The sequence below is a fragment of the Aphelocoma coerulescens genome, chromosome 5 (assembly GCF_041296385.1).
Source record: "Aphelocoma coerulescens isolate FSJ_1873_10779 chromosome 5, UR_Acoe_1.0, whole genome shotgun sequence".
NCBI lineage: Eukaryota > Metazoa > Chordata > Aves > Passeriformes > Corvidae > Aphelocoma > Aphelocoma coerulescens.
The window spans coordinates 49,346,742-49,373,227 of NC_091019.1; positions in this window are offsets into that span (position 1 = coordinate 49,346,742).

The following is a 26,486-nucleotide window of genomic DNA, read 5'->3' on the forward strand; positions in this document are numbered from 1 at the left end:
TCACGGCACAGTCCCTGGACTCTTCTCATGGATGTCACCCTGTAGCCATACCACTGCCAGTACATTGACATCCATGTTCGTTTCATGAACCTACTTTTTCGTCCTTCCAGTTTTAAATCTTTTATTATTTATCCTGTGTGACAGAACTTGGGTGTCAGATTCTCTGATTTTCCAACTGCCTTCTCAAGCTGCTGAAGATTGTTATCATTCCCTTCTTAATCCTTTAATTTAGCAGGAACAATTAATTTTGTTTTAGCAATTCTTGCTTGGTTTTAGCCTCTTCTTATATAGTCCTAAACCATGGTATACCAAATTGAACATAGTACTCCAGGTGTCATATTAGGAAATCTAAAGTGTAGGCATAATTTAAATATTATTTTCTGAATATGCCCTTCAAATCCATTGCAAAAGGCTGCGTTAGAAGGCACTTCAAGAAATGGAGATGCTACAAAAGAGAACATGGCTCTATAAACTTGTTTCAAAGACTTATTTCTATCACCTACATACTTACAGAATATATATTCTTTAATACAACTGTTTATAACACACTATAGTAATGTTAGTTTAATGAATTTTCACTTAGCAGCAAAGTTTAAGGTTTGTGATGCACACAAAATGCATAATTTTAACAGTATCTGTGCTTGTGGTGAAAAACATCTTTTAACTTCCTTCTTTGACATGCTGTTAATTCTCATCTATTTTGTAGATAGATAATGATCAGATTACTTCAATACTGCTACATTTCAACTTTTTATGTTGTTTTTCTGGCAGTATAACAACTTCATTTTATCATGTATTTGTCACTACAAGTTAACCAAAAATTTTCTAGAAGAACTATCATTGCAATTAAATTGTCAGTGATGTTGTTTTTATAAATGAGGTAACTAAGCCCTTCCGTTCTATTACATAGTTAATGAGCATTCAAATTAAAGCAAATAGTTGAAAGATGGCAATTCCCTAATCCCTTTTCTAGTATCTTGTTTGAGCTAATGTTTTGTTTTCCACAAATTCATACAATACAGCATAACATTTCTGCAGATATAAGTGACTTGCATGTGTTTATTACTTCATATAAAACTCCCCTCCAACCATATCCAAGCTCAACAGAAAGAAGAAATATTCTTAGAAACTAATTTCCTACCTCTCCGTTGGCTTTGGAACCTGAGCATTTGATCAATGTGACTTCATACTGACATGAAACAGTAACATTACTTATTTGACAGTATTTTTCATTGTGGTTTTGCCCCACACTGCCACCCCACATAATAAAAAAAAATTAATTGTCTCGTTTGGATTGCTGCTGTTTTCATTCTTCACTCTTGTTGTGGTTTAACCCCAGCCAGCAGCCAAGCCTCCCGCAGCAACTCACTCACTCTCCCACCAGCAGAGAAATCAGGGAGGGAATCAGAAGGGTAAAAGCTGGAAAATTCTTGTGTTGAGATAAAGACCATTTAAAAGTTTAAAGAGAAAGCAAAAGCTGCACACACAAGCAAATCAAACCAAGGTATTAATTCACTGCTTCCCATAGGCAGTCAGGTGTTCAGCCATCTCTGGGAGAGCAGGGCCCCATCACATGTAACAGTGACTTGGGAAGACAAACACCATCACTCCAAATGTCCCCTCCTTCCTCCTTCTCCCTCCCACTTGATACACTGAGCATGTGATCATATGGTCTGGAATATCCATTTGGTCAGTTGGGGTCACCTGTCCTGGCTGTGTCTCCTCCAAACCTCCCATGCACTGCCAGCATCCTTGCCAGCCTGACAGTACGAGAAGCAGGAAAAGCTTTGACTCTGTGCAAGCCCTGCTCAGCAATAACAAGAACCTCTCTATGTTATCGACCCTGTGTTCAGCAGAAATCCAAAATACAGCCCCATACCATCTACTGTGAAAAAAATTAACTCTAGCCCAGCTGAAACCAGCAAAACTCTTTGAGCTGAGTATTTATGGTAAAAAATGTAATTTCACATTTAATAAAAGGCAACAGTCCTTTTATCTTCCTAGGAGAAATGAAACATTTATGGCAGGATTAGACAAACACAGGGCTTATAATGGCCCCTGAACCATATGGCAGCCACATTAAAATGAAGCAGAGAAGGGAGGAGCACTTGAAAGGGAACTTTCAGGGTCACTTTTTCTTTGCGTGTTATGCTTAGCTGAGTTTAATGTGATCCCAGGCAGGCGACTACTGTGGTGCAAAGGAATAAGTGGCAGACATTAAGCAGTGTAAATATTCACATAGGCAGTTGCTTTGACTGGGATTGGGGGTCATAGTTGTCGCATGTAAGGAGTGGTTAAGACTTTCACATCTAGCAAACTCTACTTGTTCAAGCCTTTCACTGAATGTGGAGTTGCCTCACATTTTTTAACTCTTGAATCTGTAAGACACTGAGGTTTAAAGGAGTTATCATTGTTCACTAAAATTTATCTATATTCTTCTACATAAAGAAGTGATTGTGGAAAAATCACCATACCCACATATGACAAAAGTACAGAAACTGTATTTCTGCTGAATAAATAGAATCATAGAATAGTTTGAGTTGTAAGTGACCTTCTAAGAGTCATCAAGCCCAAGCCCATTGCAATGAGAAGGGACATCTTCAACTGGCTCAGGTTGTTCAGAGCCCTGTCCAGCCTGACCTTGAATATTTCCAGGGGTGGGGTACCCACCATCACTCTGTGACATAATGTTCCCACTCTCACCACTAAAATGAGAGAGATTATAAACTTATGAAAGAGGGAAGAAACCTTTGGGTATAGGTTATTTGAAATCAATTGATTAACCCTTTCTATTCTATAACTTAGCCAAGCTACTAAGCTATAAGGTAAATTTGGTGCATCTTCCTTTTCTGCTCCTTTTCCACCCTCCATAGGCATTATCTCTGCATGCAGCTCACAAGACATGGAGCTAAAGCAAGTAGTATTTTTGGGACAGGACAAAGCTCATGTTGCTACAGATATGTGAGTTTGCCTATTGATCTACTGAGGAAAATAAGAGGTTGTAGGAGAAAGTTAAATGCACTATTAGTATCAACCAGCATTTATACAAAATTATGAGTTACAGTTCAAAATGTACACTGTCACTTATTTTTAAACACCTGGGCTGGAGAATGGAGATTTTTGGTTTATATAAAGAATGGCTTATTGACTTTGTCAGCCAGTTGAAAGTCTTATAAAAATCCATCTGCAGACAAGGACAGCAGAAAAGTAAAAAACAGAACAAGAAAAGGAAATGTGATTGCAAATTCAACTCAAACAAAGACTTTTTTTTTTACATCATCAAATAAGACCTTCTTTTCATAGCTATCCTAAAAGAATTTATATTTATTTCATGTAAGTTTTTATATGTAGCTTCATTAAAATTACATTACTTGCAAAGAGTGAGATTTATTTAAACTCATACATTTCAAAGCTTCACAAAAACAATTAAAATAAGAAAGCAAAATTGCCTCTATTAGTGGGGATCTATTTAATAAAACATTCTTACAAACATGTCTATTGTCTATTTTAATACTCCTGTCAATCAGTTTAATTGGTTGTCTCCTGCATATGCATTTTTAAAGTTTTGAATATGTAAAATTTATTGAAACTGCTGGATGAAATGTGTCAATAAATAGAAAGTAGTGCAGAAGTATAAGTATTTACATATTTTTTAAATGAAACAATTAAATTTTGTTAAAAATTAAATCAACTATATTTTCTCCTATTGTTGAAAGGCAACACTCCTGTATATACATACTATTGCAACTCATTCATTGTAGAAAGTACCCGCCAAGAGAATCTTGCTGACTTCGCAGCTGTATGTCTTCAGCAAATTTAAGTTCTGGAAATTTTTCTCTTCAGAAATATGGATTAGAAATTGAAATCTACTTTGTAAATTCTGTCCAGAGATAGCACAGTTTAAGAAGTCATTACACATTTTCTTAAATCATGACATAATGCATACATAAATAAGTGGGTCCTGAAATCCTATTGCACCAGTCTACATACTGGTCTGTCCTCCTAGTTCAGTCTGGTGTTGCCACCCTGTGATATAACAGTTAAAGCAACTGCTCACTTGGATCCTCCTTTTCCATGGCATACAGACACAATGCTGCCAGTTCTAGCTCCAACTCACTTTTCCTATATCTTTCCTTCATAACTTTCTGTCAGCTGCAAATCAACACACAGACATTTCACTTACCATCACCTCTGTACATAAAACCCCATATGAGAAAATGCCAAACATTTTTAGCACTGTGCTTGCCACCCTGGCAGGAAATCAGAGGGGATTAATAACGTACTGTTGAAAAATTTGGGTTTTATACATTTCCAAAAGGTTATAGCAGCAGTCAGTGCCAATTTAAACTTGGACTAAAAGCTTCCTATGCCTATGCCATCGAGAAAAGACATGGTTCAAAGGTTGCTTGTTGTATTTATCACAATTATAAATAATATTGTGGATACAACATATAGACGGAAAGCAATCACCCAACTTTGGTGTTTTACTAGATTTTATCGTCAGTGCCAATATTTCAGATTTATCAGCCAGGGTGAGCTTTCAGTGTCTTGGCCACTGAGACAAAGAAAGATAAGTTGGACCAAATCAGTCTCCAAGGGACTGTAAAAAGCTGAGTGCCAGGTGTTCTATGCACGCTTGTGCCAAGTATGCTGTCTTTGGCTGTAGATGGCATCACCAGATGTAGACTTTGGAACAAGGAACAAATTTCAAAAGCAGAACAGCCTGTGATCTGATCTCTGAGTTGCACACAGGGTAGGTCCCACACTGTTGGAAAGCAGCAATGGCCAGCAGCAAAAGCTGACTTTATTCTGTACTTAATACAGACCTGTAGATTCTGTGTTACCATCAAACACAGAGAAAGCAATCTGAGTGTTTGTACTTGCCTCTGCTGGAGCGAAGACCTTTCCCAACCCATACCCAACCTTTCCCATCCATACCCATCCAGAAGCATAGCTGCTACTTAATTAGACCAACTGCTGTAGCAGAAATTTCAAAACTGCTACACATACTGTGAATGTAACACAATGGAACTTTTGTAAAACAAAAAAAACCCAAACCTTTATTGGAATTGTTGTTTAGAGTTTAATGGTAACCTTTCCAGCAGAAGGCTTGCTTACAAAATATAAGCAAACCAATGCATATGATGGCTTTACTGGTCCTGATCTTTCTCCTTTTTCATCTACATTGTCCCATCTTTTCAAACTCTTGAAAATCTATTCCAAATTTCAACTGCATTCTAAGGTCATTCCTTGTTAGATATAATGGTATCTTTAGAAAAGACTTGGCATAGGAGAAAACAGTTTTAATCAGTAGTTGATCATTCAGAGAAGGAAAAGAAAGAAGGGAAAAAAAATTAAACAGGACATGAATGCTGGATGCTTCCCTGTGGGACAATATTACATAATACATTTCACAACTTTCCTGTCTTCCAAGACAGGCAGTGTTAAATCTGCTCAGAATAGGAGATGAATGATCTCATTCAGATCCAGGCAGGAGGATTCAGTGTTGATAAGCACTCTGATTATAGTATCTCCATTAGTCCTTGCCATTTTCTGTATCTTTTTCTCTTTTTTTGCCAAACTACTTAGCTTCTAATAGAAAGGTGGCACCCAACACCACAATTTGCAGTGGATTTTGCACCTCAGGACAATCTCTGAAAGACAGCTGGGGAAGGTAGGCAAGTGTTGGGGAGAGAAACAATGGGGTCTGCAAATGTGTCATGAATATATGTATTTTCTTTTCACTAAGGATGGTTCTGGGACATTTGGTGACATGATGATGATAGGCATTGTTTTACTAGCAATACTCTGTTGCCTTGAGAAGGAATAAGACATCAGTGTTTTTAGAAGAGGGAGACGAGCTACCCATTTGAAGAGGACAGATGTACTTTGGTAGCTAGTGGCTGTCAAATGAGGAGAAGGCATGTCTTCTTTTCCTGACAGCAGGTGGCCTGCTGGAAACAGGACCTGATGAGGGTATAATTCTTATCCAGCTCAATACAGCTCAAACAACCATTGTCAGGGCATGAAGTGCCCTTTCTCCCTCCTTTAGAATTATAACTGGCTGCACAAGAAGAGCTGGTGGGAACAGCCATGTGAGAAAAGAGATGGAAGATGGCACTCTTGTCCTTTGCTTTTAAGCTTTATTTAAACTAGGACCCTCCCTAAATCTTCACCTGAGCCACCCTACAGCATGACATTAATGTCATCTCTGAGCCTTGGTTTCTAACTCTGATTCAGATGCTGACCCAGGGCCATGTGAAACAAGGATAGAGACACTGATCCTTATGAAACAAGGATAGAGACACTGAGCTCTGGACAAACAATGCTGCACTGGCTGTGATAGGTGTACCAGATAGGTGCTGTGCATGATTGATGACCTGATGGTGGCAAGACAAAAAAGTGTTATGTTCTTCTCTTAGAGTGCAATATGTCTGTGATGTAAAATGCTCCCTGGATTAAAGCTACAACCTTTGGTCAGGAGCTAGTTCCTTTCAGCACACTTTAGTTCAAACATCAATTATTTTAGAGATGCAACCACAAAAAAACAAAGTACAATAAAGTTCTGATAGAGTATCTATTTTCAGGGACACCTTTTTCTTTATTCAGAGAAATAATATTTCACCAAATTATGCAGAAAATGAATATTTCTTAGTAATCTTGCTCAGTTGAAGATTCCAAAGTGGAGGAAGGAGTGACGCACATTAACAGCCTTAATTTCTTGACTTATTTTTTTTCCTTGCCCAATTCTAAGTGATGAAAGATCCTAAGTATAGCCTTCCTTCTCCAGTTTTTTTTTTTCCCTGCTCCACCATTTGACTCTCCCTTCTGGATACCAAAGGAAAAAAAACAAAACAAGGGATATCAGTCTTTCAGGACTGGGAAACCACTTAAGCATATCCAAAATCTGAAATCAGCACATGTATCTTTGCCAGGACTCTGAACTGTGTAAGCTTTCACCTTCTTCAGTAATATTTACTTTTTAATCACAAAATATAAGAGCTGTGCTATAAAAAATCAAGGTGAGATGAAGACTAATAACGGGGAGGACATTTTTTAGAAAACTGCCAAAAGGTGAATTGCATAATCTGCATTGAGAGGACATTAATCTGTAAGTTCTGATTTGGCACCTCATTTTATAGAATATCCCCTGAGTCCAAACAACTACTCTTTTTACGCATGGAAGTTTCAGACCTGTCTATTATGAGGACTTGCAGTGAGTGCTGATTTTAATAGCTTCAAAAGAACAGTGCCATTCAGATTGGCTTTTAACATGTTCTTAAATTGCTATTTTACTACTCTTGCTGACATTCCAGAGACATGAAATTACCAAATCACATTAAGAAGACAGTAGGTGGAAGGAGGAATCTAGTTAAATAACACCAGACAGGACACCAAAAAATAAGTACTTATCTTTAACTTTTAGAGGTGTGCTTGTCTAAAAAAATAAAATTCATGTTAACATTTTTAAACACTGTAAATGCAAACAACTGAAGAATCCTTATGAAATAAGGTAATTCGTCTCTAGTGATTGACCTTGTTTTCAAGCTCTTGTTTTCATCTTGGTATATTTCCATACACAAATCTCTCTCTATATATATGTGTCATGGTTTAGAAATGGTGCTCCCCAAGATAGTGCTCCCACTGAAACACCCCAGACCATGTGTTTCTGCCTCACTCTCCTCCTCCACCTGTGGTGGAATGGAGAGGAGAAATGGAGGCACAAAAGGTAAAGACTACAGGCTGAGATAAGAACATTTTACTAGAAACAGCAATGAAATAAGAAAACTAAAGGTAACAGCAACCATGCTGATAGCAGAGCACACACAGATTCATATGCAATTGCTCCCCACGTGGTACACAATGCTACCTGACCACACAGGCCATCAATGGCCACAGCAGAAGGGTCCTCACCCCTCTCCACCCCCTCTGCATGTCCTCAGGTGGTATAGAAAAACCCAGGGTGTTGGCCAGGCCTCTCCTGGCTGCTGCAAAAATTAACCCTCTGCTGGCTGCAACCATAGCATTATGCATATATGAAAATTATGTAGGAAAGACTGTAGTCATACAGCGATTTTATTAATGACAGAAATACCAATGCTAATGATAGGGGTTCATTTGAATGTGCTCATCATTGGTACAAATCTTTACCGTCTGAATTTCATGCGCATATTCTTAATAAATTAAATGATACCTTTTTCTTATAAATTACAGAAACTTCAGCTGTGTAACAAAAGCAAAGATGGATATTGCTATATATTATGTGAAAATAAATCATCACGTCATGGTGGCTCAAGTATTTATTCTCTAAAATGACTCTCAAGTTTCTCGCTTTTAAGTAATTTCAAGAAAATCCATTACTAAGTCAAACCAGATAACAAGATCGGAAAAAATAATTTATAAGGCAAGCTGCAGAAAAGAATTATAAAATCACAGGATTTTTTGGGTCAAAAGGGACATTTAAAGCTCATCTGATCCAATCTACCTGCTATGGACAGAGACATTTTCAACAGATCAGGTTCCTCAAAGCCTCATCCAACATGACCTTGAACACTTCCAATGATGGGATATTCACAACTTCTCTGGATAACCTGTTTTAGGTGGAACGATAATAAAATTTGTCCCAAAATACCAGTTTATTTTACAAGATATCAAATGTAGTTGATGTGGTTGACAACATTCATGTGCCTTGAAGTGCAGGAAGTCACCAAGTTTTTCCTAAATCCATATAAAGACTCAGCAAGTAGTAAGCATCAGGAACATTCAAGGTGAGTTTTGACAGTGTGCTCTGATCAGGTCCTGGATTTATGGGGCTCTTTTCAAGTTCTAGTTGTTCAGTCAAAAATATGAATCTCTGTCTTTTTAACCTCCATCAGTACAAATGACAATCTTTATCATCGTAACTTGCTATAAAGTAAAAGTTAGGTTTTGAGACATAGGTGATTTTCATATAGAAGAACACATACACTAGGATAACTTACAGCTCATTTGCTGTTACTACTCTAAAAGAATTACACTGCTCATGTCTTTTTAGCAGGCCTGTGTACCACCCTCCCCAGATAAAATCAGTATTTCCTTTTAGAGGCACTTTCAGTATGCTTCAAGTTTCCACAATATCCCTGAGTTAATCAATAGAAACTGCCAGTATGTTACTAAATCTGTAGTTACAATATAATGAATTTTGAATGAGAAATGATTTCTTTTAAGTGTTGCTGAGTGTTACATCCACACTGTGCAAGGGTATGTATAGTAAACACTCATCTCCAAGTTCTGGACCTTGACTTGTCTCCTCACATTTACTGGGTTTTGTTAATGTGAATTTATTGCATCTTTATTGCACATTCTATTTAAGAGAGACTTACAGGCTACAATTTTATCGAGCAAAGAGCAAGGAGGAGGGACTCATAAGATGCTGAAGAAGAGATATAAAATGGATGAAATATATAAACTGATAACATAAGGCATAAAATTCTTTTTTTTTTTTTTTGCATTTCTTTCCACCTTTTTATGGTGGATTATGTAAACTTTGTATAGAACAACATTAAAGATCATGCTGAATATCAAATACCCTTGTTTCTGGAGAAATGTCTTTATTATCTTGCGGAGGATGAGTGTTTGTGAAGATAACAATATTCTATCTAGTGATAGCATAAGATATCAAAAAAGAATAAAAAGATGGAAGGGTCCATTCTGTGCTGGGCCCTCTCTTTGAAGTGAATGGGAGCACAGAATACTTCTTTACAGATTACATTTCTACTGTTAATAAGGACAATTCCTGACTGTTGTCTACATTATTTAACTGCATATTGAGTTTAAAAATCTATTTATAGTATTCAATTAAAAACAGAAATTTATTCACCAATGTTTTCCTTGCTTTGTGACCATAAGTATGGGATATCTTCATCAAACCTTTCCATTTCTCAGGGTTTCCATATCCCAAACAACTAGCATTTGTGTTCAGCCCAGACTACTCTCTGTACAACTTTCAATTTTCAAGCTAAGTTATACCTGGATATAAAACACAACTACTATTTAAGTAAAGCTTTATAAATGTAGAATAAATTATTTGTGAGGAACAAGTGTTTACAGGCAAATTTCCATTTTTCAGTCCCACTTCAGATTAATTAATACTGGAACACAGACAGTCATGTCTCCTCAAAATAGACCATTCAGATGCCAAATGAAATCTCAATTTTTTATTAATAGCTTTTCCAGCTATATTTCTGTTCAAGAAAATATTTAAATGATAGAATAATATTTTTACAACTAATATATATATTTTTTTATTTTTTAATTCTCATCATGCAAAAATGGCTGGACCATTTGCTTTTGGTCTTTCCAAATAAATTCAGATTTGGTCAAGAACTCTGGGGAAAAAAGATACAACCAAATAAAATAGAGAGTGTCTACAATCAAGCTACTATGAATCTTTAATTAAATGCAGGTGCCGCCTTTTCTTTCACCAATGATATTTTGCAGACCTTCCTTTAGAGACCTACTCTGATGGGAAACATACTCAAAGACTCATCAGCTAAATGCTAAAGTAAACTGGCTGGTGATCATCCACAGATTCTGTTACTTATTCTTCATTTAGAAGAAGTATTTTTAGATGAAGATGATGTCATGTATCAGTGTTAAGGAGGTGGCAATTAGCTGCATTGATAAACACGTGCTTGAAGCAGTCACACGTTTAAGTTCAGCTCTAAGAAAGAAGTGCCAGAGGGCTAGAAGCTGTGCTGAGACATACTAAAATCAAATCACCATAAGCCTGAATGTGTGGAAGGGAAATATTGACTCCCTGTTTATATGTTTGGAAATGAAGAAGCAGAACTAAGAATATCTCTTTGCTCTTAGTTTAATGGTGCATTTATACTACAACAATGTCCTACATGTGGTGCATCTTAATATACTTGAGGGAATGAAAAAGCAAAAGCTACTTAAAGGCTGAAAAGATACATCAGTGGGAGGAGAGCTTTGCTGAGAAGTGACTACTCAGCAGCAATTTGATTTCATAGCTCTTCCCTGAATCTTTAGTTGGTGGCGATGACAGCCTCATCAGTGATAGGTGTGATCTGCTTAAAACTCTGAGTTACCATGGAGTGAGCATGCTGCATAGCAAAGGAGGAATGAACGGCAGATCAAGTGGGTTTTTGGAAAGACTCCAAGGTGGGGGAGGGGGGATGAGGAGAAACAGGAGAAATCCAAACTCTACCTCCCACAATAGTAGGGACTCACAGAAGCTGCAGTCAACACAGGTGGATTTCCTCAATGGTGGAAGGTGAAAGATGATATGTTCTGACCATACTAGATGTTCTGACATGACTAGATTACTTTTTCTGAGTCTGCAGATGTGGAAAAAATACAGGCCTTTGTCAACAGCAGTGAAAGAGCAAGCTCTGTCAGGGCAGGCCTCTGGAAGAGCCACGCCTATCCGATAAATCAATTCCAGGGCCACAGGAGAAGTCACAAGTAATAATAGCCAAGAAAAATCTCCTGTTAAGGGACCTAGGTAAAGTCATCTGCCAATAAAATCTGCAGTGCTAATAGGCTTGCTGCTTCCTTCCACACTGGTAATTCTTAGTCTTCTACTGAATTCTACATGAATTCTAGAGACAGTCAAGTCATTAAAATATTTAGGAGCTAGAGTTACTGGGTTTACTTAAGCAGGAGAAAAAGACAACACTACAGAAAGGTTTCAGAGAAGATAGAAATGAAGGGGAAACCTTTTCCTGGGAAGAGACAGGTCAAGAGGTGCATAGTGAAAGGGTACAATAAAACCAGTTACAATAACGGAAAATTACATGTAGCTAAATTTGGCGGACATCTGGAGACAGAAGATTTCTCCTTCCCAGACACCTTAAGCCAGCTCTGGTGGACTTTAAGATTCCGGGAATTATTCTCAGCATATCTTTGTTCCTGTGACCCACACTGAATACTTCTGTTTAATCTAATTAGCCTTGAGTCAGATAACCTTCCTTTGAACAAAACAATAAAAATCTTTACAACTAGAGTGGTTAAGCACTAGAAAGGATAGTTCAGAGAAATCATGAAATCTTCCCCCTTGGAGCTTCTAAAAACTTGGCTGGGAAAGAATCTGAGGATGTTGGGTCTACATTTGAAGTCAGCACTACTTTGAGCAGGAGGTCAGACTGCCTGACCTCCAAAAGCCTTGTCCAAACTCTCATTTTTCTATCTCTGCAAAAAGAGGCTGTTTGTAGCAGTGACTGTGTGCTGAAAGGGAAGCACTTGAATTATACTGTATCTTTTCAACACCATTGAATCATTCCTAGAATATAATAAACTGAAGTTAAGTGCAAACCTGTAGTGCCTGAACTCTTTATTACCTGATTTCATATTACTACAGTCACTCCTCAAAAAAGTGGACTCATCAATCAGACAATGTTTACCAGTGCATAGCATGCTGTCGAGCTCTAATGGTCTTTAAGTATCAGAAAAGCCATAAGGGATAGTATTCCTGCTATCATTGAGGCCCAATACTGGGAGAGGCTGCATTGTTGAGAGGTGAATGTAGGTTTCCTCTTTATTGCTTCTCTGAATATAAACTGATGCCATCTATCAAGGTTTAAATGAATAATTTCAAAATGTAGTGGCCTTTAAAATTATTTAAAGTCAATGAGCTAGTAGTGGAATCTGCTTGGCTCTCGCATTTGGCTGCAATGCCTGTGGTCTGCTTGCTGCACACAAAGCTGTGTGCATGCTGTTTTTAGCCACTGGTATTTCACCTGGAATGCTGAACCAGAAACTCCCAGCAATACAAGTCTGAAAAGCAAATACCAAGCTCTTGGTTTTGTTTGTTTGTTTGCTGAACAGTTGGAAATACTAACAAAAACTGAGATCTCCTTATTTGTTACTTTTTTAATTCTCTTTTTTTAGATCAATTGCAAGACAAAAAAGCGCCTTATCCACTCCTCAGCTGTACTTTGCTGAAACAACATACAACTCTCTGACATTTGCTTCTATCAAAGACAAAGAAAAAATGAATCTTTTGCAGCAGATAAATATAGTTCATATGGACAAAGCAAATTGTTCCTCAAGTTTCTATTTCCTTGGTTTGCTTTGTGTTTCTTTAATTCTTTAGAGGGCAAATTGAGTGTATGTTCTGGGTTTTTTTGGGTTTTTTGTTGGTTTTTTTTTTAATACTGATATTTCCCTCCTCCATTGGAAATAGCACAAAATTAAGAAATTGATTTTGTTCTCTTCCCCTCAAATCTTTTGTGTACACATGGGCATGTGTTTGGACATGCACAAATTTGTTCTTAAATACAAAATGTCTCGCTTTTGTCTTAATTTTTTTCCCATTTCCGTCCACCCACCCCCTGCCCATCTCTTAGATGATATTTTTTTATTTCTGTTATTGCTTGTCTCCTACGTTTCTTAGGTATTACAAAGGACTTGATAAATTATTTAGGCCCTACTAAGTGCTTTTGTTTTCCTGAATGCATGCTCCTTAGATACCAGGAAAATCAAGGACAAATTGATTGCAGATTTTGAGTGTGTTTTAGAACTGCACCGCTTTCTTGAAAAATAAAAGTTGAATGAGTTCGGTCAGTGGTTGTAATCAAATTCTAAAATAGAAACAGTGAACAAATGTTTTTCAAAACAATAACAACTTAGAGATGGGGAGGGCAAGTGAATATTCAGTGTTGAAATACAGACAGAAAATAAGCATATGGAGCATGAGTCAGGGTTATTTGTACACAAACAACAAGGGAAATTGTAACCTTCCTCTTGTTGTGGGAACACTTACATTTCTTTGTTTCTGTTTAGATTTTCTTTCTAAGGTAGTTATAAACCTATCACTGTCTATTTCAGACAGACACAGGCGCTTGTCTACTGTCATTCCTGTTTGGCCCACATTATTGGCAGTGCAGAACTTATTCTTTTTTTGTTCTTTCAAGGTCTGTAATGTGGACTCTCTGACTGCAGGCAAAGTGCAGAACCTTCAGTCACTTTCTTTCCACGGCATTGCTGCTGAACTGACACAGCTCTTCTGCCAGGTAGTAAATCTTCAGACCTCCCTTACAGAAAGACCATGATGAACAATAACTAAATGGAAAGGTTAGATGGCTATACTTTCATTGCTTCCAGCACTGCATTTTTCTAGTACCTTAATTAATATTGAACGTTTCTGGTAAAAAAATCATCCAGAAGTTAATGCATTTTTCCATACTCAGTTTCCCTGAACTACATGTACAATGTGTACAGAGATCTGTACTTCCCTGAACTCTGATATATTTAGATACAAATTCTTTTCCCTGATGTTGAAAAAACACTCACACTTTTTGTTGCAATAACAGGTGGAAGTGTTCACTATGCTGACTTAATTCAATATTAGCTCTGAATCCTTTACCATTAAGCAACAATTTGAAAATACTTATCTAATACATCTCCATTTAAATCTGAAAATTTGAAAGGTTGCATTGTTGGTTCTCAATCGATAAGATGGTAATTACTGTAAATTTAAAATTCTGAAGACCACTAGAGGAATAATAGTTGAAATTAAATAAATTATGGGCAATAGAGGGTCCTTAAATGTTTAACATTGTCCACTGTATTGATAAACATTAAAACTGGAATCAAGTATCAGCACAAGGAAATGGAAATGCAGGTTTCACTGATTTCAAATTACCATTTTTATGTACTATTTTTTGTCCTTCAATAAAAGAAAGGCAATTCAAGTTTGTCCTCAGCATTACTTAGCTATCCCTACATCTCCGTGTGTTGCTTCCAGAAAGAAAAACATATCCTTAACACACCACTGCTACTAAAAGACAAAAATAGATCTTGTAAACCCTTCCCTCTCACACTGTTTTCTAAGGATATTTAATACTTCTCTAGTTGTCATTGTCTCTGAGAAATACTCAAAATAGTAATTTTAATTAAAAGAAATAGAAAGAATGGAAGAAACAGGAAGACTGTTTACATATTAGAGATTTACACACATTACAAATTTACTACAAAAAAGGCCTTTCTATCAGATATAGAAAATGCCTGACAGTTCTCACCAAAACCCATTCTCCCTCAACCACAGAGAAAGCAGCTGGTTGAAAAGACTTTATAAAATTCATTAAGATAATTGTTCTACCCAACTACTTTAGAAGTTCTTGCAGAGGCCTAAACTTCTCCATACTAAAATAATGGAGTAAAAGAAAAACCTGTTCACTTTAGTAAAGAAGTTAGAGGTATAGATGACAGATATTAGGGGCTACTTCAATATTTACTGAGCAAATTACAGGAAAACCGAAAACGGAATGGTTAAAAAGATAGTTTATCTATGGACTCTCATGAAGAACCTTGTACTTTGAAAAGAGCTTTGTTTGGGCTCTCACAAAACAACTAAAAGACTAAGAAGTATATGATTATTATGTTTTAGACAAAAAAAGTAACAATAACTCCTTTAAAACATAGAAGGATAGGACTTTCTTCAAAACTATTTCAATTCCCATTCCAAACTGGTTTCTGTACTGACCTGAATGCCAGAGTTTCATTAGTATAAAAAGACCTTCAGGTTCTCTTTTTCCCTGTGAACCTACTGAAATTTTCAAGAACTCTTTTTTTCTTTCTCTCTAAGAGCTGTGATAAAAGAAATATTTCTACCTCACCAGTATAGTAGGAAACGAAGATCAAGATATAAATCTTAAGAAACTTGACTGTTTGAATCAGAAAGTACAGCGCAACAAATTACTTTATAAAGAGTTTTTTCATTTCCAAATGTGCTCTTGAGTCCCCAGTTTGTAAATACTTCATTTACTTTCTTGCATAAATGTATCAAGGAAGCTCCTAATGAAAACTTTATTTTATCTCTATTTCTCTCCCCCTTTCCCATCATGTGTTTTCTGATACAGTAAAAGCCTTGACCCAAAAGAACTTCATAAAATAAGAAGGAAGAAAGAGGTGTATTTCATGCCATGAAGATAGCTAAAAATAGCAGGAAGAGGATATTTAAACCTATGTCTTACAAAGATCTGTGATTATTTGCATCTCTTAGAAATTGGTCCTCTAAATCTGAATATAAAAATTGTAGGTTCAACTGATGTTAATTAAATATTTCTAAGTTATAACAGAATAAAGCATTAAGAAGACTCCAGTACATAACAGTTACCTTTGGAAGGCTGGGTGTAACAGGGAGCTTATTCCTCATGTATGTACAGATGCTGATACTTGTGCTTAGGACCACTCAGAAGTTCCAGTATTTATCAGCTGACTACAGAAGCAATATAATTTTTCTATCAAAAGCTTGTCTGAAATTACTCACAAATTCCAACCACATTACCCAGAAAAAAAGATGTCATAAAATACATTTTAATTGCCAGGAAATTGAATCATTGAAAAAAGACAGCTCTTCAGGTCAGAAATTGCTTTGATACTTAGCCTTCCCCCTGTTCTCTGATAGGGCTTAGTAGAATGACAGCAAACAGTGTCATCCTACCCCTAGGAATCTTCAAAATGCTGTTCACTTTTTTAACTATTGACAGCATGATTTAATTCATTGCAATTCTTTCAACTTTTTATTTAAGTATCATTCTTTGCCCCCAAAGGAATTTTAGGAAGAGTAGACCATTGATATGCAGTCAGCGATTTTTATTCTGCATAACTTCTTAATGTTAAATATGCATTGGACCAGCAGCCTCTCAATGACATGTAGCAGGAGCCATGAAATTTTATCCTAATTTATTTGGCCACTTTCTTCAGCAGTTTGAAGACTTTCCAGACTTATTTCATTAACACAGATATTTTACTTCCATTTGGATTTTTAAAAAGGCAGTTCTTGTTTTATATTTACATTCCTTATCTTAGAACAGGCCCAGTGTGAGATGTCTCTCTTTCTTTCTGTATGTTTCATAAGAACCAGACTGGCACAATTTTTTTTAAAGGCTATTCTTGTTTCTTACCTTTACTCTTGATCTTTGATCAGGCTCAGTATGAAATATATTTCTTCTCTGATTCTTGTCCTGATATCCATCTCTGCAATAGCTTTTTTTCCATCTGCACCAGTAAGTTCTTGTCAAACAAGACAACGGGAGTCTGTGATAGCTTCAGGCACCCTCATCTGATCCTGTCTTTCTCCATTTTTCTTTAAGCAGTAGGAGCAAATCCTCTGAAAATGAACAAACACCTTTTAAATTTGAAACTACCACCAAAGGCTAATTGAAAGCACAGAATCTCAACAAAAAGGAGTTATGTATTCCCCCTTTAGATGGGAGAACAAAATTATAAATCATTCAAGGCTATAAAGTAAGAAATACATTGGAATGCAATCACATGTCAGAATTAATGATGATTCCAAATATTGTTCTTCTCTTATATAACCTTAAATGTTTTGGGCTATCTAGGATAATAGCTGTGCCTTAATCAAAATTAGACCTGTTTTTGCAAAGAAATGTTCAAGTAACTCCAGGGGGTCACTCATTAAAATAATATAGTTGGCAGTATTCATAGTATCTTAGACAATGTTTTATTTAGATGATGAACTACAGAAAGTTGCTTTGTTATCTTTAAAACACTGCTTTCAATAAACAGTCCATGAAAATTTAGTTGGTAATGAGTACAGACTGCTTCAGTCATTTGCCAGGTGCCTTTTTCAGTGAGGCCTGGTTTGAAGAAACTTTGGTTACTAATTTTATTGCAATGTACAAGGAGCTATAGATGAATTACTTGTACTTGTTGAACAGCTGATTGTTGGAGTAGTTCTCTGTGCTAAACCAATATCAATAATTCACTTGATCCCTGTGTCTGACTTTTCCCAGAGTCACTTTGAATGTTACATGAAATTAGTGTCAGATGCATTAATATTCCTGAGAATAGTACTGTTAGGAAATAACTTTAAAACACCAAGAGTTTCTCATCCCACCACTCATGCATATTTGAATATGTATGGTCATTATCAGCTGATTCCCATGGATGATACCTGTGAAACCATTTCCTACCTTTGTTTTTGTCATTGATACATTTCTTGCTTCAATTCATAAGTTTAAAAAGCCAAAGTAAGAAGTTACATATATCCTAAAGAGCCTGAATTCCCTTCCCCCTTTATACTCTGCGATGTGCCAAATACGTGTGGTCTCTGTAGAAAAGGTATTAAAAACTATACACAGTAGCCATAATTGCTCGCAGGCTTTCTAGAAAAGCATTTGACTGTTTATCTTATGCTTCAGAAGCTACTGATATTCCTGTCTGATCCCTAAAACTAACCAAGCTCAGTGCCATACTAAAGCTCTTTATCTCTAACAGCACACTCTATACAGAGTAAATAGCATGAAGAAGAAATACATTACAATACACTGGTATGCAGAGCCTGTTGAGGCATCAAGTTATTGTTAAGCCCAGGTCTCCTCTCTGTACTGAAAAATAAGGGAGGATAAAAGCATTGGTAGGTGGTTGATCTGCATCAGAAAGCAGTGTTATGGATTTAGAGGATAATACTATGATGAATCAGAAGTCTATGGATTTAACAGGAGTAAAGGTAGATGAAATTCCTGTGAAGAATGTTATTGTTATCATCTTTAACTGTTGATGCCTACCAATTTCATATTGCTTGAGAAGCAATCCATTTTGAATTATCTTGGAATTTTTAAATAACGTTAAAAAAAAGCTCGCACATACAAATCCAACCAAAAATCCAGCGACAACAGACAGTATCAACTTTTTGTAGAGTTTTTTAGAATATTATGTTTCAGCATCCTGAAATGTAAAAAAAACCCCCTTTTTTCTATCCTATACATTTTAGAAAAATAGCAAACAAACTTTACATTTTCATTTCTTATTTCATAAAGCAGAAGTTGAAGACTTGATTTACCAACACATATGGATATAAATTCTTCATTTCTTTGTTTTACAACTTTAGGTTCTTGAAAAAGTCTGATTCTGTTAATTGCAGTTATTTTTTTTCCTGAATATTATGATATCTTAAGGACAATCAAATGCCTTTTTATAGTGATTAGCAATGAACTGAGAAAGAAGGAAATCAGAAAAGGAATGGAAAGATCTGTTGTTAGAACCCTACTCCACGCTATGTTATGGGGAGGGAGGGTAGGGTAGGGTATTTTATTTTGTTAAACTGTATGTGGTATGGGAATGAATTTAATCAAAAGTGTTTGAGTTTAAAAAAAATCATAACTTTTTTTTTAAGTGCAAAATAAGTGTTTAAGAAATAAGATTTATTTGAAAGAAATTTAAAAACTGAATTACCCAGTGAGATAAAAAAGACTGTATGGAAGGAATAAGTCAAAAGAGAAAAGCTAAAGAAAAAAAATTGCCTTCCTGACACTATGGAATATTGAGAAAGCCACTAGAGGGAAATGCTGTCATTTTCATATTTCAGGGCTTTCATTTAGCTTTGATGAAAACTGAATAACATCCAATTTTCCCAATATTGTAAATCGTTTCACACAACTATGCCATTTTCAAGGGACAAGTAATTTCAAAAGTCAACAAGTTTAAAGATGATATTTGACAGAAAGGGTAGTTCTCTAAAAGATGAAGAGTGGTCCAATGACTACACTGGTATCCTGGGATTTAGAGCTCATAGTTTTGTCAAAGACTCTCCGTCTGATCTTGGACAAGTGATTTGATTTTTATGCTACATTTCCTTATCTTTAAAATGGGAAAGTGTAGCATTTGCTTCTCTCAGAGGGAACTGCAAGGATAAATATATCTATTGTCAAGAAGAAACTTCAGGAAAAAAGTTTTCAATTAGGCATACAAAATTGCTGATTTGAAATGTCGTTGAGATTCAACTGCTGAAACAATTGTCTAAGCTATTTAATGCAGTAACTTACGTAGCATCAAATCATTGTAGCTGCAAATAGCTATAAATAGCTATGAAAAATCTTCAGATGCCATAAAGCACTAATACAGAAATTTCCAGTATCAGATTTCCACTACAAACTATACTGAGATTAAAAAACTAACTTCCATACATACAGTATTTCCATACCCCAAACAGTAATACTCTGGAAGATTACATAGAACTGCACTTTGTAAAGTGATGCACTAATCAGAGATGTATCTGTCAGGAAAAAAATGCAGAAACAGGTACCTACACTGAAAGTGTTTAGCAGCCCTGCCTGTTTCCCAAGCCATGTATTTGTCTGCTATACTGTTTCTATTGGAGCCAGGAGCATGTTTACCTTTGAATCCATATCCATGTCTGGGCTCTCTTTTTGACAGTTAGTGTTAAATACAGCTGTGTGAACTGTACTTCACAGAAATTAATCTTGCCAGATTCTAGCACAAAGTAGTTTAAGACAAGCACCTGAGTTTCATGTCATTCTTGTAAGTAGGTGAGCTCTAAATATAAAATACTGGGGAGGGATAATTTAGCCTCACATAATGCTGAAACATATGCTCAAAAAAGTATCCCAGAGCAGTTTCTTCTTATTTCACATCTACTGCATCCATTTCTGAGCTCTTTAGTTCACCCTCAATTTGAAAGGTGTTCTGCTGCCAACATTCAGGCATGCACATCACCTGCCCAAAAGCAAGCTGGATTCAGTTCTCCAGCACATCACTGGCAGCTTTGCCAGGAAAACATTCTGATTGACTCTACTCTTTTTGGTTCTGGATGAAGAAAACCTAGCCAATGTTTTTTCTCTTCAGTTGAATGTGACAAGGGTGGTAAGCCATAGTTTATACTCTAAAAAGTCAAGGCAGTCTTTAAACAGCTTAAAGGGAAAAGAGAAAGATGGCATTTGTAAAATAGTAGATTATACTTGTAGCTTAATGCTGTAAAAATAAATAGTTAAGTATTGAAAATTATACTTTAATGTCCTTGCTCCCATGGTATCAATAATTAAAGTTTTTTATTTCCAGTATGAAAATAGCTGTCCGGTGATTTTAAATTATGAAAATTCATGACCAAAAAAATAAGTTTCAAGACAAAAGAGGGGATTTGCAGCAGGTCATGACCACTTGAGTAAGAAATATGTATAGCACTAACACTATTGTAAAAGACCAAGAATATATAGAACATACTGCAATGAAATTTGCTTCAGCCTGATTAGGATATTTAATATGACGTAGGTCTCCAGCAAGTGCTGACAAGAAGTAATACTGTGATCTTCTGTACTACGTCCTTTCTCTCTAGAAGATTTTAATGTCACTCAAATGGTATCATCTGAAAATATGCCTTCAGCTCTGACTGGAGTGTAACACCCAGGAACAGCTTAGCTGCATTGTTACAAGTTTTTCTGCATGAAATAAAAACATGTGTTACTAAACTAACTTTAAGATCAAGTCTTCTTTTCTTTCTGTAAACTAGAAAAACCTTATTGCCTGTCAGCCAGTATGTGTACCAACTTCCTACTAAGTAGAACAGACACAATAAATGTATGCTGGGGTCCAGTGCAGAGATAGGCTAAAATCTGGATGGTTATTGCTGTTGTCCTAGCTCAGTGCCAGGACTGAGATTATACAGGGATTCTGATGAAGAACGAGTCCTATTGTCTGTGTTTGGTCCTCATTAACACACTGACACATCATTACTACATTGATAAGCAGTGCAGGTATTATAGGGTGGTGACACCGAACATTTCTAGGAGTGTATGCAATAGTCCATTTTCACATGCCTGTTTCCCTTTTGCCTCTGAAAAAGACAGTTTGCTTTGTGGTCCATTGACTTTTTGGCTGCAGTAAGCCTGCCAATGAGCTGAGTCAAAGCTCCCAGACAACTTCACACGTGTTACCGAAAACAGATGCTAAGTATCTGTGGCAGAGATAAAGCAATTACACAAATGGGAATGGTGTTTTGTCTTCTAAGACATTCATGTCCTTTGAACATGCAGATTCAAACATTCATTTACATAATATACATACTACCTGTAAAACATAATGAGAGTGTATTCAAAAGGGGAAGATGCAGTAAAGATGTTTAAAGAGAGATTGTCATCTTGACAGTCCTTGTTGCTCTCTCCAATTATTGAAAATGTAAGCTTCTGATTTTATCATCATGTTGGAGAAGAAAAGCAAACCAGACCTGAAATATTTTTATTTTTTCTGACATGGTTCATTTCAAGATGTCTATCTGAATTCCCAGTCTGCTTCCTTTGCCTGTTTTAGCATCTCCTGCTCTCTGTCCTGTGAAATGTGAATGCCATCTATGTGCATAAAATAGGACTCTCATATTTTTTAACTGTCTGTACCTTATAATCTGTCTTCAAAAGAACTGAGAAGTACTCCTTATTGTTACTTGTTCTGTATATGAGTTATCATATCTGTATTTAATCTGTGTTCAGTCTTGTACTTTTACATTCCTATTCTATCATGGCACTATCCATTACTTTCATTTAGCTCAGATGTCTAAAAATATTTTCCTCTTTAAATTTGTCTTTTATAGAACAGGAGATTTTTCTGAGCTAATTATGGATGACATCTGGAATCACTGAGAAAACTCTAGTGAGTTCCACAGTTTTTGTAATTTGCAGTTTCAGGTTTTTGCTTATTTGCTCCAGGTCCTTTCTTATATGTTTGTTCGTAATTATTAAAGTTGTTTATTTTAGTTCCTATTCACTGAATGCCACATCCACCCATATTTTGGTCACTTACATATTTCAAATTATGCTTCAGCTGCCCTGCTTACTGGGTAGAAATAGATGAAAACACGCTCTTTGCAAAAAGCCACATGTCACATGAGGTCAAAAAGAAGCCCCCTACTCCTTTATTATCCCTGTAATTGGCAATAAATGAAACAGATACTGAAAATACCAAAATGGTTTTTTTCCTGACCATAATTTTGTTGTTGCTGCCTTTTGGCTTTGTGTATGTCTACATTCAAGCTGTGTGCCTTTGAATATTTTCCTCTTTTATGCTGATAAAGCGTTTGCACATGTTAGTGATGGGTGCTGTTTTATTCTGTTGCAATCTAACACCATGTGATGACACCAACCAAAAGCAGAACTTTTGACCTGTAATTTCTATATTCACTCTTTCTTGCCCTCCTGTTTCATTCTGTTTTTTTAAGATTCATATATATCCAAAATCTTACTAAACAGTGTTTTTCTTACATCCATTTGTCACACATGGCTCTAATTTCAGGGTGCTATGTCACATGATTCAAACCTTTTGTTTATTTTCCCTTCATTGTATGTTTTATGTTTCTGTCTTTGAGTTTTATTTTTTATTTTCAGTTTGTTGTTTTTTCTTTTTTTTTTTTTATGTTTTATCTCTTAATATTGTCCTTAATTTTCTTATACCAAACAAATACGCAGGCTGGTTAGCTTGGTCATGATAGTAAACTAATTCAAGATAGTTAACTAATTTTGATTCAAACTACATCCCCATCTTTGTTTACTTTAGAGACTGCATATGCCATTATAAAACTGGAATTTTTTTCCTAGATTCATAGATTTACAAGACAGAAAAGAAAATTAATTTGTCTATTGTTTCCCACCACCACTGGGCTGGCGTTGGAGAATTATCTAAAGAGCAAATAAGGTATATTAGGTTTTTCTGACATGAAAAGGAGCAGAGTAACTGTAATGAAAAGACAAGAAATAAACTGTATTTCTGGCTTACTCCCAGTCAGACTGGTGTAATTTAGTATCTTCTCAAGAATAAGTGTGCATTTACCAAAGATACCTAAGTAAGGATAGATACCCTGCTGCCAGAAGACAACCCAACTTGATTGATGGGGGGACAGGCCATCTTTCCTGTCAAGCTTACGCTTTACTAAGGATTAGATCAGAAGACCTTGGTTTCTATTCAGTCACATCCTCAACCTCAAATTTACTTTTGAACTTGAGAAGACAAAATACCGTGTAGTTTCCTGCCTTTGAAAAGAAGATAGCACTGCTCTTCAGGACAAATACATTTTAATGTCAGGCTCTGTTTCTATTTGAGGGGCTGAGATTCTACACAGACTGAGCTTCCTCAGTTTAGAAAGAAAATAACATAAAAATAAATCAGTATTTGATGTCATTAGTTACTTGAACTTATGTCAGTATTTGATTTTATTCCTTGGGGTTTTATTTTTTTTCCTTCCTAATCATTTCATTGTAGGCTCAATTCATATTAAAATAAATGAGAGGTGGATCCGGGTTTTTTGAGTTATTTTCCTACCTGCTTTTTAAAGACCCAGAGGTTATCTTAGTGTCTTCCAGACACTGAAAATCCTTAAAAGTGCAAAAGGTTCATTTAGGGTAAAACAAATGGCATAATATAAGTTTACAATAATAATTTTTTAAGAATCTAATAATAAGGTGGCTGATGTGGGGCCTGTAGCTCAGACCCAGGAAGCTGTGACCGGTCCGGATAGACATTCCCGTGAGGAACCATCTTCCCAGGGCCCGGTGTCTTCCCTCAGCCGTAGCTGGAGTGCCTGTGCAGAGAAGCTATCAGCTCTTAGTGATTCTCAGCTCATGATTCCAGCTCTTGCTCTGCTGGGCAGTCTCCAGGCCAGACCAGGAGGAGACAGACGAGAGGCCTGTACAGCAGTTCCGCATGGGGCAGCTTTATTAGTCCGCACCCCGCGAAGGGGAGGTCAGGGACGAGCTCTCTGATCCCACAGGGGCAGAGGGCTAGATCTTAGAGGGATACAGGGGTGGGTGTAAGGGGGTAAAAGCCAATGGGTTACAAAGGATCTGCATAGGGTCTCCCAGAGGATTCTGGGTCTGTCTTCTTCTCGGTAACTGAAAGGTGGTTGTCTTTCCAGGGGAGTTCTGCTGGAAGGTTATGCAATCTCCTTATCTCAGCAGTCTTCCCTCCAGGGCAGAGGCTGGGCATATCCCACATAATAATATCAGATATTTTAACATCTTTTTTAAATTTTTTTTTTTTTTTAATGTGTTGGACACATTGCACTCTAAATTAACATTTAGGAAACCAAACCACCACTGTGAAAAGAACGATTATCAGTAGAGGCAATGAAAAATTAATTTTATAGTATTATTTTGATATATAAAGGAAAGTTATAGCATTCAAAATAGATGACATAAAATGGAGTTGTACACATTGCATTTCCATACTCCTAATTTTCTGCTTCAGTCTCTGTAGTCTGACAGCTTCATGAGTCTCTGTACTAATTAAAATTCCATAAATGATGTCATAAAAACCTCAGATTCTATTGTTTACATCAACTATAAATTGATCCAGATTTTGTTTTGTTTTCTTGCCAAAGACCACACAAAAGCTTTCTTTTTTTTCCCTGAAGCTTCTGTTGATATAATTTCCCACTGAATAATAACTTATCATACCATGATAATAGCTGTTTTCTTCCTCCTGTGAGTAAGATAATTAATCACAGCATCACACTTCAGATGTGCAACATCCCCTTTTTCCAGTTGTTGTTCCAGCTACCTTTTAAGACGGGAGTATTTCAGCATTTCCCACCATTTCTTATTTGTATAATCACAATAATCACAGCTCAACAATACGAATTTTCATTGCTATTTGATATCCTCTATATTTTGGAATTTATGTAGAGTGCATTTTGTCAAATTGCAATCAAAAACTGCTATAGTATCTCTCCTATCTAATGAAAATTGATCAGGACAGGGTGGAGGACACGAAAAGCAGCAGAAGTGATCTTTTCGGTCGTGTTTTCCTTCAAGTTGAACCCATTTCCGCTTGTCCTGTCACTACATTCTCTTGTAGATAGTCTTGCCCCATCTTTCCTGCAAGTTCCCTTCAGGCACTGGAAGGACACAATTAGATCACCCCAAAGCCTTCTCTTTTCCAGGTTAAACAATGCCAGTTCTCTCAGCCTTTCCTCACAGGAGAGGTGCTCCATCCCTCTGATCATCTTGGTGTCCAGCTCTGGAATCACTCCAAAGGTCCATGTACTTCCAGTGCTGAGGACCCCAGAGCTGGATGCAGCACTGCAGGTGAGGTCTCAACAGAGCAGAGCAGAGGGCCAGAACCACAGGTCATGAAGAATGTTTGTACCTACAACCAGAAGAGGATCAACTACAGCAGAGGGCAAAGGGACTAAAAAGACAAATTAATTCAAATCGTATCCAAGCTAGTTCAACCAACCTCATATCTGACTTCCACCTGAAGATCATGATTTAGCATAATCTAAAAATTAAGTTTTAATCTGAAAAAGAACAGTGCTGTCTCTACTGTTGCATCTTTCAGTACCTTTCTGCTAGCCCAACGAACTGCTTGCCTTTATCTATATCTTCGAGAAAAATTTAATTTAAGATATGAGCTCAGAAAGCTTTGAGTTTTACATGTGTAGCAGACTTCAAATTTCACTAGAGATCTGGTATAATGAAGACAAAGTTCCATGGAAGCCCTAATTCCATGCATGGCACAGGAGTTTCTCATAGCAGATGTCGTCATTAAATTGTAGCAAAATTACAATAATGATAATAAAATTTAGCAACGCAAAAGACTGCTGAAGCCAAAGGCTCCTGCAGAACTTAGTCATCAGTCCCTTAGATGGTAGAGAAATTCTGTCCCTGGATCTGGATCAGCACTTAAGAGTAGAGTATTTGTCATGGGTAGAGGAAATTTACTGTTAAGCCTTT